The sequence below is a fragment of the Prionailurus viverrinus genome, chromosome B3, assembly GCF_022837055.1.
Source record: "Prionailurus viverrinus isolate Anna chromosome B3, UM_Priviv_1.0, whole genome shotgun sequence".
Lineage (NCBI taxonomy): Eukaryota > Metazoa > Chordata > Mammalia > Carnivora > Felidae > Prionailurus > Prionailurus viverrinus.
Genome location: NC_062566.1, coordinates 31,805,268 through 31,817,666, shown reverse-complemented (window position 1 = coordinate 31,817,666; position 12,399 = coordinate 31,805,268). Strand labels below are relative to the sequence as shown.

Genomic DNA, 12,399 nt, shown 5'->3' with positions numbered 1-12,399 from the left:
GTGAGCAGAATGTGTTCTCCAGGAGGGGTGTGGGCAGGGAGGGCCATGAGGGTGCCTCATGCGATGATGGCCTTTACCTGGACCTCTGTTCGATATCTGTGCATTGAGATCCCACCAAAGCCTTTTCATTCTCTCACGGGCGTAGGCTGTTTCATGTGCCTGTCATCTCCAGCTGGTCTGAACATTCCCTGAGGCTGGAGCCTTTCATCCCCCTTCACACGTCCTGAAGAGTGCTCGCCAAAGAGCTCAGTAAACAGCAGTAAATGAGGAAAGCCTTTTTGCTTCATCTGGGGTTGTATCTAATGCCACTTTTAACTTGTTTCTCTATTTACTTAAGATTTGACCAGAGAGCGTTTACCTTGTTGGTGGCTGCCGACCCCCAAGAGCCACAGGGGGGAACAAGACAGGCTGACCCCAATGTGCTTTCCCCTTTTCTTTTGCAGACTAAACCCCGACTTTGTTCTGGGCAACCCCAGGTGATAAATGACAACCAGATTAACTAGTCGTGAAAAATCTGAGGTAGCCGCACGCTGCCCCAGGCTCTCCCCAGTGATGGTGGTAAGCAAGAATCTGCTGGGGGTTCCGGGAAAGCTTGTGTCCTTCTGGTAGAGGGAACAGGGATGGCTGGTCACCTGTGTCTCCTGCTTCCTGTCTCCACTGAGATTCCTGGACATCCCAAGCCACCTGTTGACCACGAGGCAGAAGCCAATACAAGGGGGGGCTGGAGGAGAAAGGTGCCCGGGGTATTCAAGGCAAAGTCAAGCCCCTGCCCTCACAGGAGCTACCTTCTTGCTCCGGAACAGGAAGTTCGCTTTTCTCTGCTCTCTCCCCAGCTCCTACAACGGTGCCTGGCATGGGGTCACCTCTCAGTAGTTCTTTGTGGATTGGGGGAATGTCTTTATCGCTCAGGGCACAGTTCGTTGGGCGCTGTATTCCTCACAGCTAAGCAGGCTCCTAACCGATTCACTCCATGCCTATAAAAATTAATAACAGTGAATACTGAAGTTATCAATGGAGTAAGCTGGGTGGACCCACAAGTTCAGGTGCCACCCTACAATTTGGAAAGACGTGGCGGGGTAAGCCGCCTGGCCCCTGACCCTGTCAGCCTTTCTGTGCCTAGAGCAGGGACCATGTGCCCCTCTCCCTACAACTTGCACTTGGGCCCCTGTTTCCTCAAGGGAAGGGCAGAATCGCTCATTTTCTTAGGAGTTGACGTTTCTTGGGGCTAGCCATCACCTTCTGGCCCTGACTCCTGGAGCCAGGGAGGCAAACATGACCCAGATCTTCCCAGGTAGGAGAGGTCAAAACCCCACCAAACACGGAGGGGAAGGAAGGGATTTTAAAGTCATTTCCTGCCCTGGCTCCAGCCTCACGTTAGCCCTGAAGTGAGCCATTAACTGTTAATTACCTGTTAATTAACCTGTTAATTACCACCCAGTTCGCTCTGGTGGCTGCTGCTTCCACAGATTGAAGTCTTCCCCTCCTCTTCAGCCACACGGAGCCCCCTCCCTCAGCTTCACTTCCCGCCCCCACATGCCATCCTGGGAGGAGACCTGTGCACCCCCTGAGCCTCCTCCAGGGGGTGCTGAAGAGTCCCCAAGAGACTGCAGGGGCAAGCGCGAGCATGTGCAATTCTGCAGCGAAGGATGCTGCCATTCACAAGTTATATTTTTACCAAATGGGATGGAGAAAGTAAAGCTCATGAAATAACCAGCTTTTTCTGAGGCTCCCACAGGCCTAGCTTGGCAAGATCCCCTTTCCGCCCCCCTTATTTTTTTTTTTTTAATTTTTATTTATTTTTGAGAGAGAGAGAGAGAGAGAGAGAGACAGAGAGACAGAGCATGAACAGGGGAGGGGCAGAGGGAGAGGGACACACAGAATCCGAAGCGGGCTCCAGGCTCCGAGCTGTCAGCACAGAGCCCGACGCGGGGCTCCAACTCACAGACCGCGAGATCATGACCAGAGCCGAAGTGGGACGCTTAACCAACTGAGCCACCCAGGCTCCCCAGCCCCCTTCTTTTTATACCCAGCCAACACCAGACTTTAAGTTTCTCAGCTCCTCCTCCCCAGGGTCCTAATTTCCCCACCATGCTGCTATCAATGCCTTACCCTTCATTCTCTGAGACATCTTCTCAGGTCATCTGCTCTTTCCTTCACACCCAGCTCAAAACTCCTTTTCTCTAGGAAGTATTCCTGCCTCACCCGCCCAACGCCCTCATCAACAGTCCGTGCATCCCGCTTCTAAGCACACCCTTGAGTGTGGATTAATAACAGTCTCAAATCTTCATCCTTGCCCATGTGCAACCTCCTTGCCCAAACCAAGCTCCCAAGGGCGGTGCCTGTGTACCTCTCATAGTGAGCGTCCATGGTTTGTCACATAGCGATAACTCCAAGATCCCACTAACTGCTTCTTTATCTATTGCTGTATATAATACACAGAATTTAATGGCTTAAGACAACCGTTTTATTGTCTCTCGTGAGACTGTGGGGTGATTCGGATCTGCCCGGCAGTTCTGTTGCCCACGATGTCGGCCGGGACCGCAGTCATGTGGGGGCTGGACTGGGCTAGAGTATCTGGGTTGGGTCACTCACATGGCTGGTGCCTCAGAGCCGTGGCTGGAGGGCTGGGCTCCGTGGCACACGGGAGTGGCTGGGCCTTTCTCCCACTGTGCGTCTGTCTCTCCCTCTCTCCATATATTCTTAGGGTTTCTCCTTCTCCACGTGTTCTTTCTATATGGTCTCCCCAGCCCAGAGAGACTAAATTTCTTACATATTGGCTCCAGATCTCCCCAAAGCACAAAATTGGGACCTTCCATGGCTTCTTAAGGCTTAGGCCCAGAACTGCCTCCGAGTCACTTCTGCCACATTTTATTGGTTAAAGCAAATCACAGACCAGCCCACATGGGACGTGGAAGGAGGCCACACCGAGCAAGACTTTGGGGAGGACCGTCTTTGATACGCACCCCCGGCAGCATTTGATAGAGGCTGGGGTCTGGTTTTCTAAAGTGCTGAGATTTCTACGAAGACTCTGGTCTCTCTCCCCCACACTGTTTTCATCAAGAAACACCCACCCACACCCACACCCACACCCACTCCCCTCCTGGAACACTGCCACCCCAACCTGTAAAAATGACCAAACCTCTAAGACGGTGAAGTATGTCACCTGTGTTATGAAGGAGGAATTACACACCATCCTTTTTTAGCTGCCTATTTATAAGGTGTCTTAAATATATCATCTGGTTCGATCCTGATTTCTGGCCCTATTTTAGAGCTGAAGAAACAGGCTAAGCCACGTGCCCACAGTGGCGAGCTAGGTCTGCCTAACCCCCAGACTCTTCCGTCATAGCAGAAGGAATGATTAGAGAAAGATGTAATGTTTCTGGTTTGAAGAAACGACGCCCTGAAAGACCAACGTGCCCAGACTCCCGCGACCAGAATCCTGATTCCCCCATGGAAGAAGGGAAGAGATGAAAAAGAAAGTACGGGGCCTGGCACATAGGAAGCATCAGTAAATCCGAGCCCCACCCCACCTCCCCAAGCCGTATTTCTTCCACAGCTCACTGTCACGGGCCGCAAGAACACAGCGTGCACTCTGAGATGGGCATAGTCGCGGGCACGACGGATTCCCTGTCTGCTCTCGCGGGAGGCTGGTGGGTGAACTAGAAGGGCGCTGTCACTCCACCTCGGCCTTCCCCACTCACATGACCCACGAGTCATTTGCTTTTTGAGCAACCCGTTCCTGGAAAGCAGAGGAGAGCAACAGATTGATGCATTGACTGTGTGGGGCTAAGTGATTTATTTTTAATGTGACTAAACAAGACACACACCTGCCTGTGGAAACGTAATCACATTGAATCATCAGAGACTCAGATGGCCATTTAGGCAAGGAAAAGACACAGAGGGAGCTGAAGAGAGAAGAGAGGGAAGAGCGGGGCGCCTGGGTGGCTCAGTCGGTTGAGCGTCCGACTTCGGCTCAGGTCATGATCTCACGGTTCATGGGTTCGAGCCCCGTGTTGGGCTCTGTGCTGCCAGCTCGGAGCCTGGAGCCTGCTTCCGATTCTGTGTCTCCCTCCCTCTCTCTCTGCCCCTCCCCTGCTCGCACTCTGTTTCTGGAAAAATTAATAAACCTTAAAAAAAAAGGTAAAGAGAGGGAAGAAGATATTAAAGAAGAGAGGGGAGAGGAGGTCAGGGCCGGCTCCCTAAAAATTACAATTTCGACAGCATCAGCGAAGCCCCTCCTAGCGGGCCAAGCGCCCCCACCTAGCTTCACTGGTGCCCGAAATTTCATAGTTAGACTTTTCACATCTGTGGTCTAGTCAAGCACAGTATGTCCCCCACTAGAGTGTACGTGTAGCAGGAGAAGTGCATTAAACAATACCAGTCATTCTTATCTCGGTGAGAAAGAATTTATGAGATCTTTTACGAAAGCAGGTTCCCCCTCCCCCCCCCCCCCCGCCACCCCAGGGAGATGGGTATTAAAGTCTATGTAAGTTACCAGTGAGGGGACAAAAGGGCACAGAGAGGAAATGGGAGGGGGGGTTGCTGGAGGCTTTCTTTTATAGTTTTCCTTAATTATTTTTTAAAGTTTGTTTATTTATTTTGAGAGAAAGAAAACACATAAGCGGGGGAGAGGCAGAGAAAAAGAGAGACAGAATCCCAACCAGGCTCTGAGCCATGGCCATCAGCACAAGGTGGGGCTTGAACCCCGACGTGGGGCTTGAACTCACGAACTGTGAGATCATGACCTGAGCCAAGATCGAGGGTCGGAGCCTTAACCGACTGAGCCACCCAGGCACCTATATAGCTTTTCTTCATTATAACAGCTGCCTGTACCGAGGCTTTGCTGCCTCCAGGTGCTGTGGCCACAATCCGATGCTCACGTAACTTCATTCGGTCTTTGCAATGGCCCTGGGAGTTATCCCCACTCTCCAGGTGAGGGGACTGCAGCCCAGCCTGGCTTATTGTCCCTCTTGGCCCTCCACAGCTGAGCTCCGGATACAGCAGTTTCTCGAGGGAAACTGTGCCTGGTGCTTAGCGGGCACTCAGGTACATGTCACCACAGACAAGTGGCAGAGATGGGACATGCAGGCGGGCAGTGTAACTCCATTTCTCTCTCATACAAAAGTCTAGGCTGGTAGGAAGTCCTGCGAAGAAGGGCGGCTCCATGAGGGGATCCAGGGATGGGTTCTTTCTACGTGTCACCCCACGATCTGCACAGGGAAGGAAGTATGCCAATAGCTTCCTTTAAGGGCACGACCCGAAGTTTCACACAATACCTCTCAGTGGGCAGGACTCCGTCGCACATCTCCACGTAGCAGCAATGGAGGTTGGGAGGTACATTCTCGAGCTGTGCCAGCTAAAAGTCAGGAGGTCCCGTGCTAAATGGAGAAAGAGAGACGATGGCTATTGGAGGACGATGAACGGTTTCTGCCACAAACAGGAATTGTCAAGATTCAAAGTGCATGTATCACTTGATCCAGTCGTTGAGTTCTAGAAATCTGTTCTAAGGATACCTTCGCATAAGTCCATACAGATCGTGCGTCAGGGCAGAACTGATGGTTTTAAAATATGTTCACAAATCCTTTGCACTCCTTCCTTCCAAAGTGCTGGACTTAGTGACTGGTTTCCGATGAACAGGATGTGGCAGAAGTGACAACATGCGACTCGTTTGTTGTTGTTGTTTTACAAGGAGAACACCAAACATACTTTATTAGCATAAGAACACAGATGGAACAAGGCGCAGCAAGCAGGAACCTAGGTTAGCCATCAAAGGGTTAGGGTTGCATACAAATATAGCTTTTCTTTTGTGTAGCCTTGGCAATAGCCATCAGGATGTAAGAGAACTTTCTGTGGCAGCAGGTGAGGAAACCAAGGCGCACTCACCAGTGGTAGAGAGCACGTGAACAAAAAGACACACGAATGGATTCGACTGGTGCGACGTGTCTAGGACAGAACTGTAAATGTAGTTCAATACTAAGAAGCAAACACTGGAACTTGGTATTGCTTGCAAGATAGCCCCCTCGAGTAGTATGGCACGCTATTCTAGGTGACAAAAACGTGCTAAATAATTTACAAATATAATGGTTGCACAGTACCTTTAAAAAAATTTTTTTTTAATGTTTATTTTTGAGAAAGAGAAAGAGACAGGGCTTGAGCAGGGGAGGGGCAGAGAGAAAGGGAGACACAGAATCTGAAACAGGCTCCAGGGTCCGAGCTGTCAGCACAGAGCCCGATGTGGGGCTTGAACCCACGAGCTGTGAGATCATGACCTGAACCAAAGTCAGACACTCAACTGACTGAGCCACCCAGGTGCCCCTGTACAGTACCTTTTAAATCTACAATGTAAGTTTCAGATTTTCCATTAGAAATTAACTGCACTGAAATTCTATAAATTGTACTTAAGCAATTCAGCTATAAGAGTTTACAACAAAGAGATAAATCCAAATTGTTCATTACACTTTAACAATAATCACAACATCAGCAACCACTGTAGTCATTGTTGATCTGACCTGGTCGGGCATCTTCTAGTCTCATGTTCTTCATGGTTCACAAACTCATCATGGGCCCAGGAAAAGATGCAACTTTAATCAACGGTTAGACTACATGTATTAACCTAAAAAATCAGGGGCTCCTGGGTGGCTCAGTCCGTTAAGCATCTGACTTCGGCTCAGGTCATGATCTCACTGTTCATGGGTTCGAGCCCCGCATCAGGCTCTGTGCTGACAGCTCGGACCCTGGACCCTGCTTTGGATTCTGTGTCTCCCTGTCTCTCTGCCCCCCTACCCCGAGCTCACCCTCCATCTCTCTCTCTCAAAAATAAAAAAAAAAATATTAAGAAATTTAAAAAATCACACACAGGACTACATTGCAGCTTTCCCCAGTGTGTTTTAAGTTAAAGCACTCATTTTTTTAAAAAAAGTTAATACCTAGGGCCTTTAAATAAAATTCGATTGCCAAGTTTAGAAGCCTGAAAATTTAGAACAACTACTTAGAAAACCTGGTTTACTTAACAGTACCTTTTGCAGAAGAGACAGGGGACTGACTATAAACTATACCAATACGTAAGTGAAATGCACTATATGCCCTTGTGGCCAGAAAACTGCATTTTTTTTCCCTCAAAGGAAGGCCGTCTTTATTTTTTGGACTTCCAAAGCTTGATTTATAGTCACTACAAACATCATTACTTTTGGAAGCTCACAGAAAAAGTCTGAAAAAAAAAATAACGATTTTAAACATTAGTCACACTGTTGAAACACTCATCCAATATTAATAATTTGTTCTTTAGTAATAAATAGAATTCTTCACGGCAAATGCCCCGGAGTTGCCTCACTCAATTACTACAGTTTGCAAAAACCAAACTGTTAGCTCAACGGACAAAATGTGTTTGTAGCCTTCCTGAACACCTGTAGCCCTGTCCTCTGTTGTCTCCATAGGCACCACGTTTATCTAAGTAACAGCAGATTGCCTCTGATGGATACTAAGCCTACATCCTGTACGGAAAAAACCTAACACTGATGCATACAGTACTTGCTATAGGTGTATTGTCTGATGCACATAAAAGCAGATCTAGTTAACGCCCTTTGAGGGCAGGAGAGTTTCCTTTGCCTTCACTGGTTCTCATTCTAACCAGCGAACTCTACCTTTTTGCCTATAACGATACTCTTTCAGAAAAGGTCCTGCAACGCTGATGGTAAAGGGAGCCCATCAATTCCATCATATTAGTGCGTCTGCAGATTACGGCATGGCAGATATACTGCAGGCTAAAAGGGAAAGTCCTGCTTGGTGAGATAGTAAGCGATGGTTCAAAAAAAAAACAAAAACCATGCCAGCACTGGGACCTTTATAATGTTCCAAAAGTCCTGTGACAGCGGAGGAGTGAAACACACATGGTCGTGGGTGTCAGAACTAACGTTGTGGTTCCACTGTTCAGCCGGGGCACACAGGGATCTGTTGTAGTGCCGGGAGCTCATGGAGAAGAGGTAGACCTTTTGCTCAGAGTCCCTGAGCGAGAATGTGCCTTCAGGTTTCCCTTCAAGGAGGCTTATGCTTCGTAACGGTCCATCACTCCCCAGCAACAGGGATTCCCTGTAATCTGAAGCAAATCAGGCATGAAGCGGGGGATGTAATCAATCTGTGTATGGACTTTCCAAGCTCCCTGTCTGCTAACCTCTGAGCATAGGCTGTCTCCAGACACCTGCTGTTGCTTCTGCCTACTTGACTTCAGACACAGGGCGGTAGTATCCCCTGCTGAGTCACATCATATTATAGAATTGCAGGATTGTCCCCACTTACTTCAGTCATTCCAGGTTAACGTCGGTCCCACTTTAAAACGGATCGACCTGTGTGGTCCACTTCAAATGTACATATGTGTGTGTTGGGAGGGGGGGTCAACCCCCTCTTCAATACTTTGCTGCTTTCTTTTTCTTTTATGTTTATTTACTGAGAGAGAGAGAGAGAGAGAGAGAGAGAGACAGAGTGTGAGTGGGGGAGGGAGGGGGGCAGAGAGAGAGGGAGACACAGAATCCAAAGCAGGCTCCAGGCTCTGAGCTGTCAGCACAGAGCCCGACGCGGGGCTCGAACTCATGAACCATGAGATCATGACCTGAGCTGAAGTCGGATGCTTAACCAACTGAGCCACCCAGGCGCCCTGCTGCTTTCTTTTTCAAAGCTGATCTCCTCCATCTTTCGTAGAAACCGAGGATCTATCAAATGTATCAAAAAACGTTGAGTGTAGGCTCACAGGGGCTATATGCCGTGTAGTAAGTGCCGTTTGGGGGCTAAATCTGAGCTAGCAGGAAAAGGGCATTTCTCAAGCACTAATTCAGAAAGGTGTATTTTTCCTTTTTTAGAAGAGGGATTTTGGCCGCTTGGTGTAAGTCCTCATGGGAAAACACAGGCCCACAGTTTCCCGCAACCTCTGTGTCAGAGAGCGACTTCCTACAGTTCTGTTGGACCCTCTGTCCGTCTTGTGCACAGAGCTTACGCCATACCTCTCTTCTTTGGAGTCCAATTCGAGTTCTCCCAAACCTTTTATCAGTATCCGATGAACTGTGTCTTTGGAGAACAAGAAAGTTTTTTCCTTCCACTCCACGGAACGTGCCCAGAGTAGGAATCTCTTGTTGCGAGTCGTGTTTCTCCCGAGGGGCTGCTTTGTTGCTGAGGAGCTGAGTCACCTATCCTGATGTTTCTCTCTTTAGCAGACAAGTAACTGTTGGAGTTCACGTCCACGTGTTCACTGTGGCTTCCTCCGTCACGACCGAAGAGATTCTGGCACCTGCGTTTGAAATTATCCCCCGTCTGCCCCGCTTAAACCGTTGATGATTGAGATCTGTCGGCGGGGGCGGGGCCGCCTCAATCAGGGGCACCTGTGACCCTGGAGGGGTCCAGACGGCGCAGGCGCGGTCGAGAGGTCACTGAGAGTCCGCCGGCTCCCCGGCGGATGTGGTCCAGTCCCCTCCAATGGAAGGCAGTCTAGCTTCCTCCGGACTGCCGGTCCCCAGCCAGCTCCCCCCTCCCCCCTTCCCCAGCCCCCACTGGAATGGAAAAATACCTCCTACTGACCACGTGTGACCTTTGAACTTAGGTTTAACAGGCATTGCTGCGTCTGCTTTGCTCCCTCTTGAATAACTCCTTCTGGGGGAAACCAGCCATGTTGTGAGAGTGCCCAGTGGAGAGGCCCACACGGGGAGAAACGAAGGCTCGCCGCCATCAACTGAGACCCACTTGCCAGCCCTGTGAGCGAGGGGACCCTCCAGCCGCCGCCCCCCACAACCCAGTGACTGCAGCCTCGTGAAAAATGTGGAGGCAGACGCCACCTGTCCGCGCGGCTCCCAGATCAACGCCTGGCAAAAACCGTGAGTGATAATAAATACGTATTATGGTTTTAAGCCACCGAGTTTTGGGGTGATGTGCTAGGCAGCGACAGATAACTGATCATAATAGCCGTCACTTCCTTGTTTGTGATACCAAAACAAACCTTTGAAACCCCAGAACTGTCCATAACGAGAGGTTAAAAAACCTGCAGAAATCTGCAGATTGGAACGTGCAGCTGTTAGGACCAGACAGGGCTCCGTGTAGACCTGTGTGTTCTGTGATTGACGGTTCCCCCAAACACATCACATGCAAATAGCAAGTTGCAGAACACTTATGGTATGGCCTCGATTACATCAAAGCATCGCAAAAGTTATACGTAGGTACATGTACACGTAGGCATATAGGTAAGAAGGCCGTATTTGTACATACTGGGCAGACGTGTGTATTCACATCTGTGTAAATGCAGGAACTTCCCCCAGCTACAGGGATGAGATGTGCATACCAAACTCTGGCAGTGATCCCACCTGGGAGGAGGAAAGGGGGATTGTGGGGGAGGTGGAGGCACGGCAGGGTGCTGACGCTTTGCTTTGTAATCTCAATCATGTATGGTCTCAACGTCTTACCTGAAAATGCGGTTGTGTATCCCCCGTGTGATGGAACAAGGAAAATCATGAAAAGAGAAAGAGGCAGGCAGACAGGACATGGAAGGAAGCGGAGGAGAGGGAGAGGCATTTCACAACTCACTGAGTCTTCACTACAGGCACCTGACCTGAAAACAGGAAGGAAGCCTCTCTGTGGCCTTGCCCTTGCTGGGCGCCCTCCCGCAGTGGTGCTCAGGGTGGTCTGTTGAGGAGAAGGAGGATGGTAATTACCTGATTTGATCCCTCCTTGTCCCTGGACCCCGTGCTCCCCTTGTGGGGTTTGAGGTACAGAGGGGGTGCAGGGGTGGGGTAGGGTGTCTACACCCAAAGGGCAGGCTGCAGGCCACGCAGAGTGGCTGAGGGACATTAGGGGAGAAGGTGGAAAGGGGTGCGGTGGGGAGCCTGGAGCAGGGTGGGGTGTGGGGCGTTCTCGGTCCCCTGGGCGTGCTGTACTGCTTGCCCTGCGGGGACAGCGGCTGCCCCAGAGTCCCCAGGCTCAGGAAGTCCACGAAGATTCTGCATAAAGGCCTGGGGAAGACTCAGTTGGGCCCTTCCTTGGGCACAAACCAGAGACTGGAGGAGGGGGCACAGAGAGGCTTGAGCCGGTTTGCAACCCTACAAGGTGCAAGGGAGGGAGCTGGCCTCCAGCTCTGGGATCTGGCCTCTTGGCCGCCGTGCTTGTCCCCACCCTGCTTAGGCCTCTGCAAGAGAAGGGGACATGGAGGGGGCTCTGGACCTGGCGTCGGACAGGGGACTGCAGACCTGAGGCATCTGTGGATGTCAGACACGCCACGTACGGGGTTCCTCTTCCGCCTTCCTCCCTGCAGTCTGGGCCCCCATCTCAGCAGCCTTACTGAACCAACTTCCCTGGGCACCTGAGATGAAACGAAGAGAACGCTGGGCTATGGTTTACTACTCCCTCCCCTGCGTAAACCCTTCAAAAGCTCCAGTTAGCCTCAAGGAGCTCACAGTCAGAGCTTTCTCCATCACAGGACTTACTGCACTGTAGGGTAATGTTCGTGGTCTTCACGTTTGTGTCCCCTCCCCCTGACCCCCACCAATTCATGTTTTGGAGCCCTAACCATGTGGCTATAATCGGAATTAAGAAGTTAATTAACATCAAGTGAGGCCATAGGGTGGCCTCCGATCCAATAGGACTAGTGTCCTTATAAGAAGAGACACCAGGGGCACCTGGGTGGCTCAGTCAGTTAAGCATCCAACTCTTGATTTCAGCTCAGGTCAGGATCCCACGGTGGTGGGATCGAGCCCCGCATCGGGCTCTGTGCTGAGTGTGGAGCCTGCTTGGGATTTTCTCTCTCCCTATCTCTGTCCCTCCCCTGCTCACTCACTCTCTCTCAAAATAAATCTATAACCAAAACATGAAAAATAAAGAAGAGACACCAGATGGCTTTTTTCTTTCACGTGTACCAAGGAGAGGCCATATGAGAACATGGCGAGAAGGTGGCCATTTTGTGCTCAAATAAATACATCAATATTTGAAATTAGCCTTTTGTGCATTATAGAACAGATAGTACCCAATAAAAATGCAGAGTTCGTCCTGGCCTATGCAATTAATTAATCATTCCTTCACATTATTCAGCTTGTCAACATTTATTGAGCTCCTCCTGTGTGCCAGACAGGTAACGCTCAATACAAGTTAGCGTCCTTCATGCTAAAATGAACTTGGTATCCACCTACCTTTGCTGGAACCCTAAAGGAAACCAATTATCCTGCCCTTTCCCCGGGTGTCTGATTGAACTCGGCGCGTCCATCATAGCCATAGAACTATCACTAACAGGCAATGCCAGCAGGATTAGATCTGCAAAGTGTTTAAAGTTTAGCAAGAAAGCTTTCTGCAAATGTCAACACTACTGTTTGTTCCCTGCAAACCAGCATTCTAATCAGCACGGCTGCCGTTTCCAGCTCATTGAGCAATGACATAAAA

The 12,399-nt window shown here is 50.1% G+C and overlaps 1 pseudogene; it reads right to left on the bottom strand.

Moving 5' to 3' along the window:
* Positions 1-7,566: 7,566 nt before the first annotated feature.
* LOC125168034 (suppressor of cytokine signaling 5-like) lies at positions 7,567-11,294 on the bottom strand (annotated as a pseudogene).
* Between the last annotated feature and the right edge of the window lie 1,105 nt (positions 11,295-12,399).